The sequence below is a fragment of the Saccoglossus kowalevskii genome, chromosome 22, assembly GCF_978046115.1.
Source record: "Saccoglossus kowalevskii chromosome 22, keSacKowa6.1, whole genome shotgun sequence".
Lineage (NCBI taxonomy): Eukaryota > Metazoa > Hemichordata > Enteropneusta > Harrimaniidae > Saccoglossus > Saccoglossus kowalevskii.
In genome coordinates, this window is record NC_140662.1 from 13,202,158 (window position 1) to 13,210,616 (window position 8,459).

The following is an 8,459-nucleotide window of genomic DNA, read 5'->3' on the forward strand; positions in this document are numbered from 1 at the left end:
TTGTTAATTTCTTTATTTTCTTCGAAAGGTTGTTTCAATATTGTATTTTCCCAGTTCTTTACACGATTAAAAAAATTAATCATTTGTTTTCCGATAAAAGTTCAGTGTTCTCCCCAGCATTTTTGGGTCGAGTAGTGGGTAATTTGCATACTCATTTGCATAAATTAGCATATAAATATTCAGCATCTCAAATTGAAAACACAACACATGAAATTCTTTTTAACAAGCAAGTTTATTGCACTTTGCTACAAATTACGAATGTGATATAGCTTTAAATAACGTTTAGCCGTCTATTCTGTTTCTTTGCCCACAAATCTGCTGCTTTGTCAAAATCAAATGATATTTCAGGTGGCCCTTCTAGTGTTATATACAACAGGTGGTTTAGTGTATCTTCTTTCATCCTGTTTCTCAGAGTGGTCTTTACCCTATTTAAGGCAGAGAAGCCTCTCTCACAATCTAAAATGTAAAATATAATTGGATAAGTAAAATTGATAAATGCTTCTCATGAATGATATCTTTTTAGCTGTTACTTATTCACTGTCAATCCAGTAAATGGTGAATGTTTTACTTAAACATAAAATTGAAACTCACCAGCAGTACCTTTTGGTAAGATCATGGCAATACATGCCAACTTCTAAAGATTTGGGTAGACAGGCTGGTATAGTTTTATTATCTTTTTCACCACATCAATATATTTACTATCAGTCATCTTCACCATCTCTGGCTTTATACTATCCCATTCAATAATTAAATCATCTTTATTTGGAATTATTTCTAGATAATGCTCACCAAGAATCTGAAGAAAAAAATGAAGATAATCAGTGTACATTGTGTTTACCTGGAAGTTGTACATCTAAATAAATAGATGAGTAGATCTAATATGAAACAATTTATAATAAAAACCTTTCTTATTACCTGTAGTTGTTGCTGTTGTATTGTATCATCCACAATATCATCCATCTCCTCCAAAGTGCTGGGGTCAAATACATTGAATGCTTGTAGTAATTCAATATCAGGAAATCTTTCCTTTAAATTTGTTGTTATATTATCTATGTATTTGTCATAAATCTTTAAAAAAAACAGAACATAAATTAACATTATACCATTTATACAATATTCAGTTTTGCACTAGATCAGTAGGTCTACTTGTAATACAATTTTGTAAGTAAATGTGACATACCTGACTCTTGAATGATACTATCTTGTGTTCTGTGGCATTGATGTTGTGCATTGACAGATCACCAGTCAACCTTGTTTCAAGCTGTTGCATATATGTACCCGGGACATCTTTGAGGTGATTGATGGCCATTATTGTACTATGTAATACTGGCTCAATTATTGAAAGGTTGACATTTTTTTTCTACAAATAAAATAAAATAATCAGCTTTACAGAATTAAAGAATGAGGAGAGTATGATCAAATAAATAAAATATAAAATGCAAGCTTGTAAATTTTAATATTAAATATAATGTAAAAGAACATGGAATACCTGGAAGACCAAGGACAATCTTGTAAGATGTGGCAGTATGTCACTAAGCATATGGATACTTGCAATAAAGTCATATGACTTAATGAACATTGCCAGACCTTGTGCCGTAGCATCACCTCGTTCTTCACTCTCCCTCTCTAGACTCGTGATGACAGCAGATAGCGTTCTTCGAACAGCATCAACTGCCCTTTGATGTGATAGCCACCTAACACTTTTTGCTTCCTTCATTTTAATCTGAGGCTCAGATAATATGGCCTGAAATAAAGCATTTACAAGTAATAATTATCCCCACACTTGTTTGATAAATATCTATATAAAGCTATTACAAACTTAGTAATTCAGAAAGGGATGTGAAGCTCACCTCAATTTGTTTCAATCCAGACATTTGCACTGCTGAGTTTTGATAAAAATAATAAAGTTGTTGTAGAATGCTTGAAAATCGCTTTAAATATTTAATCCCATTCATTGCTTGGGCTGCTGCCAAAGCCAATCTGTGCGCTACACAGTGAATATTTACAAGCATTGGATTTCTTTCTCTCAATCGAGTTGCAACCTAAAGAGATAAATCAAATGAAATGCTGGTTACAATAAATTTACATCATTGTATTATAGCTGTGTCTAGGAAGTTCAGGATTGTGTACACAGGATTCTTAAAATATACTCACCCCTGTTCTTCTTCCCACCATAACTGAAGCACCATCTGATCCTAAAGCAGCCATCTTGGGTTTTATTTCGAGTGACTCATCTTCAGAGAAAGTTACAGTTGCTTCTTCAATGGTCTCTGCTCTCCCATCTTTGATATCCTGGATATTGATGAATGAAGTTCTTAGCTGAAAGTGATCAATACCATATTTGGGTAAAACATATACAATGGCAAATAAATAATCATTACATTACAGAAACAATGTCTGTTTTATAGTTTTGTACTGAACTACTTCACTGATTGACATTATTATTTATGAGCATAGAGAAGCAGTGACATTGTGTTAAATATGTTTGCTTTCCTGTCTGAGATCACCCATTAAGAGGTGGTAAAAATAAACAAAGGGAGATTGCATGCAACAAACACTGTGTAAAAGTCTGTAAAACAATATACTCACCTCGGCATTCTTGTCAATAAACCTTGCATACATTATAAGTTGTTTCAAAATATAAATATCAGTAGTTTCATCCAACATCATAGCATAGAAAGGACTATCTCTGAGCTGCTGCATAATGTTTTGTTTCACTACAGTACCAAGGACTTCAACCATTTCATGTATTGTACGTTCGGAAGTATAACACGCATTTGCTCAATAAAAAAAATAACTAAGTCACTGAACAAATAGAATAAGTGAATAAATATTTTCACAATGAATGAATGAAATTCAGATGCTCAAAGTATGTGCATCCCAATGATTGAACAAGTTCCACCAGACTCTTGAACTTCGCGCAGAGTTATGGGTAAATCAAGTGCGCATACTCATTTTCAGCCAATCAGGCGTGCCGTAACAGCGAGTATTTCCTTGATTTACCCAGGACTCTATGCGAAACTCCCTTGATTCTGGCTGCTGGCCATTTTCGTTCATGAAATCGTCGGATATCGTCAGATAACGCGGGATTTGTGCAGTTTTGAATAAAACCAAGTTAGCGATTATGAACAATGGTTATTAACGTAACACCTGATCCCCTCTAAAATTTTTGTTTCGCATTTTAAGGTAAGAAATCGACATTTGAAACCGACAGGGTGTCGATTTACTCGGTGCCGTGTTTCACAACTTGTTTATTTATATACGTATAGCGGATGATTTTTATTGAAAATTAGTATTTATTGATTTTCAGCCCCCAAGTGACTGTGGTCTCGGACTTTAAGTGTTTCGTTATACTATAATTCTCCAACGTAGTGCACGGTGTTTTCACCCAAACATCTGTTCCATTTTTTGACCTTACTGCATGCCTTCCACAAAGAAAACAAAACAATCCTAAAAAAAGAGGAAAACATGACTTAAAAATTAAGTTGAAACGATCGTGTACAGGGATTCAAGAAAACATGGCGGTTGACCTAGATTGTCTTCCGGGTCAAATGTCGGATCATGTTTTGCGTATTTTTCTCGAAATAGCATATTGATATAAAAATCTATGATAATAAGTGCCAATACTTGTAAATAAAAATAGGGCAAACACATACAAATTGAAATGAAATGAAACAGTTAATAATATGTCCGCCCGAGGTCGGGATCACATGGTCACGTTTACCATGGTACGTCCATGCGTTACGAAAATTATAAATGGGAGGAGGAATAAAGTTCTTTACCTTTTTCATCTGGAGTTTGACGTAACCATTCGTAGTTTCCAAGCCATGTTTTATCAATTCCAGTTTTTCTTTTCTTTGAATGTATCACTTCTACAGCGGGTAGCACGTTTTCATTATTGGTAGGTGCCTTGCGTTTTCTCTGGATCGCCGTTGTTGAAAAAAATGACAGCACGGAGCTTTGGTTTTCACGTGGCATGTTGACGATATGGTAGTCGACAAAATAATGTATTTGATCTTGCTTGAATGACTCATATTTATATCCAAAACTGCTAACAATTATTTTAACGTGTCAATTTTGACACTTGTCTCCCTTTCATGGGACAGGAAACACCACAGCTGTGTATAGTGCCCAGTTACCTTTCATTACGCGACTACTTTACTTGTCGTTCACGCATTGTTTTAGGTGTAAACAAACAATAGCAGTACTGCAAAGACATCCATTATAGGGCGGATTATAGGATCGCGGGTGCTAAATACCGCATTGCGGGGGTAAAATGCCACGTCGGGGGCCGCGACGCTGTTTAGGCCTGGGGAGATTACTGGGAAGTTTCCAAAAGTTTTTGGATGTTCCCATGAGAAAACGGACAAAATTTACATGTACATTTTCAATTGATGATTTCAGTGCAATTTTATTTTAAGCTTTGTACGTCTTCCTTGAATTTCCCACTAGCACTTACCATTAATCTTGAATAATTACAGGTAACTGTTTTACGGCATTTAATTCACAACCAAGAAGAAAATATAATTTTCTAGAAGTCGGTCGCAAGGTCTGACGCTTCTGCCGCAGGACCTCGGGCCGAAAACGCCGTATCCAGTCCATAACAAATGACCACGACGGGCATCACCGAGACTGAGACCTACAATGCTACAGTTTTGTATACTTTTTTAAAGAAATAAATAGATTTTTCTATTGTGAAATCTTTAAAAATCGGCAACCTTTAACCTGCCTTGCATCATGTAACCTGCATGAGCATGCTGTCAAGTTTGATATCTTTATGTCAGTATGCAGCTCCGCAGAATGTCAACGAAGGTCACCAACGTAGATGTACAGCAAATAGCTATGACGCTGTGACAGTTTTTTTCTCAAGAAAATCCGCTCAATACATCAAACCAGTCAAAAAGTTTAAACATACTGTAAACACATAAACAACTCTATATCAGCACTTCCTAAATAAATATCCGCGATTTACCAGTCGTTGTTTACAAGAGGTTATATATTTATATTCTTTTTTTATATTTTTCTAACATATTTTTGTTATTGTCCAACTTTTGTTTTTCATATAATGGTAAAACAGAGCGGGACAAATATGGGAACTTAATAAAAAAAAACAATATATGTTTTAATGTATAATACATTTATTTTCTATGATTTCGGCTGATATTATCATTAGCTAAATAATTGTATTGATCACAACGGTAGTAATTGATGAATCAACATCGAATAGCAACATCTTCAAATGTTTTCTATGTGAAAGATTAAATGTAGTGTGATTAACCCTTCACTTTAGAGGTACCAAGTTCGGGGAATTCTCCACCTTTCTATCGAACAAAGACACACAGAGAATCAAATCGTGTCACATTTGGTCTCATCCGCGCTGTTATCCCACGACCGCCTCAAGACTGCGCCTCGTCGAGAGCTTGCCACAACTAACTGAGATCGGCTTTATTCACATTCCAACTGTTAACCAATTACAGTGAAGTAAAAAGACTCTGAGGCATGGCCTTCACACATATAGCCACGCCATAATGTCAGATTAATTGCCCCCGATTCGGGACATAACTCTCATACTTATAGGCGCCACGTTGACTTAACCAACTTCCATAGTCAATTATATCATCCAGTTGTTCCAATCGCTAATTCCCTAACATACGAATGAACCTGATCATGACAAATTACGAGCAGGTGTGGATCATCCAGGGGTCGTCAGTGAAAGTCGTTATAACTTCAAAAAGCGGCCTCACCGAATTACATGAAAATATAAATCATCACATCTATAACAGCTATTTGAGAGTTGGATATAGAAAAGAGTATAGAAGAATTATAGATAAAAAAATTACCTATCAGACGCTCGTCGATAGAGAAACCAATATCATCCATAGTTACGTAACTCCTCATATTTCCTGTTACACGATGTGTTTCAGAAAAACTTATAGATGCTAACATATACTGATTCAAAATTATTTTCATTCTAGTATGTTCTCACTTGACCCTTGTATCTGTTACCTATTATTGGGAATTAATCGTTAGTTAAAACCTAGTTTGGTTAGTTATTTTAGTCGAATGGTTAGTGTGTGCGTCCGCAGTGACGAGGCACTACGCTGTGTGCACGGGTTGCGTGTTGTAAATATTCGTTTGCTTGTAATTGTTTACAGTAAATTAAAAGCATATTATACAGAGTGCCTGAATCACCATCGACGGATATTGAATACTGATGAAAGGTCATCATCTTTGTTTGACATTTATCCCTTAGAAGAGATAAAATCGTTGAAAACATTTAAATACTATGACCATTCACAATACGGAACCACGAGAAAATGTGAAATGGCAAAGACCTTCCAATTTATAAGCTTGTGAACCGCTAAAGGTCAAAGTTCACTTTATGTATGTATGTATGTTTTCATTATACGTTATGTATGTATTTCATATATATGTATGTGTGTATACGATCTCGACTTTGAATGTTATAAATACTATTTCTAATATTTAACTAACTGTCTGCCAGTACTACGGCATTGCCGTACTGCAGCCGCGGGCGAATGATACGAACGTACTTTGACACCGAACGTCCGTTGCTACCTTCTAAGTAGGGCTAATATTGAATTACTGTTAAAATCTTGCAAATTGAAGAATAGCATACACTTGATTCATAATACAGACCCGCATGTACTAGCAAACCAACTCGTATACTAGTACTAGTATAATACCAAACAGACCGGTTGAGGTCTTCTTTGTTTTCTGTAAGCTACTCACTCAACTTTGTAAGATTTATATTTCACAGTAAAATGTTCAAAATTTACCACGAGAAATAATAAATCGTATCAACAATTTGAGAGTGTTTAAACATATTTCAACAAAATGAAATACTATGTGATACTAATCTCGATAATCTGATTGGTCCATGCAAGCAGATTGAACTTTTGACGCTATGACTGACTAGCTCACACTACGTCACTATCTGAACAACGACCTTTTATGCATATACACGCTGATCACTGATCCAGGCAAGTTTACATCAGTCAATAACAGCTGCATGTAGGAATTCTTATTGTTTTATCATCTTGGTTACCGCCCGGGTTACCTACATCGCATATATATTCTTGCGAAATGATTGCACATTTCACTGCCATCTAATCTCGAAAGGAAAGGAAAGGGACATATATATGTTAATTATCATTAGGAAAAAGCAAGAGCCAAACGTATAATGAGTACAATAAGATTCACACGTGTGAAGCACCAATTTAGGGCTCCAAAGCCAGGTCGTTGACACGTTGAACGGAAATCATATCCCATGTTTTGAGACTACGTGACGGGAACTATTTTTCTACCATAGTATCAGATGAATACGTTACCCTGGCGTCAAACAATTGAACACATGTACCTGCAAATCTTAACCAAAGTTTCCCCAAAGTCGCACCTGTTATGAAAAGATTTACGAAAGTTTATGACCAACCAGACACATGGGAATGTTGTTTTTAATCATTTAATTTACAATTTATTGCACAAATTGACTGCAGTATGTCGCAAGTTGATCTAGTTAGATATAATTCACGATCATAGTATCATGCATAGTGTATATTGTGTAGAGAATGGTTTCATCAAAAAGTGAAAATCTCTTTTGTTTATTGTACATGTATTGTATCAACTTGTACGTATATTGGGAGCTCAATGTTATATAAGGGATTGGCAAGTTTAACTATAGGGGGGTTATTTGTATTTACATACTAGAATGGTTTAAATGGAAGAAAATATTAATGTATTTTTTTTAAAATTTGAGGTCCAAGTGAGAGTAGCCCCCCCCCCCCAAGCCGATCGTTAAGCATCACCCAAGCATTTTACAAATCTATAAAGTAGACTTTTAATTGAATGCCTGGCAAAAGCCGTCCAGTTGGCAAGTGTAAATCATGAGGTCCTGCATATAGAATGTATCAACGTTTATCATTGAAACTCTGCGGACAATACTTATTATTGAGTCTGTGGTACTGTGGGTAGGGGGACGACCGTTTCTGGTGTTCAAATCTAGGTAGGACTGGAACTCTAGTCCGATGCAACAATCACTACGATACCATTGGTACGTTGAACTTTGTTCGTGACAGTATGATCACGTGATTCCGTGACACGCTATGTAGTACGAGGTAGTGTACTTAACCAGCAGACCGATAACGTGGTTTTATTATCCAATTTGAGAACCAAGTCAGCCTTTGGTCTACTTCTGTCAAAAAATACAACAGCATCATGTTAGTGACAAAGATTCAAATGTGTCATACTATTTAAATTATCAGAACACAATTATTTAATTTGATAAAGCTGCATAATATAAGCTTGAAGGAAATGTAGAGATGCGTCAGGAAAATTATTTATGTAATAACTCAAGCCAAGACAGTACCGCATGTACTAGCATGAACTGATGACTGGGCACTCCTGTTAATTGATTTGTTGACCTGTTACTACACGAGTGA

At 35.7% G+C, this 8,459-nt stretch overlaps 1 pseudogene; it reads right to left on the reverse strand.

Annotated features, from left to right (window-relative positions):
* Positions 1–271: 271 nt before the first annotated feature.
* Positions 272–3,978, reverse strand: LOC144363504 (zinc finger protein 862-like; annotated as a pseudogene).
* Between the last annotated feature and the right edge of the window lie 4,481 nt (positions 3,979–8,459).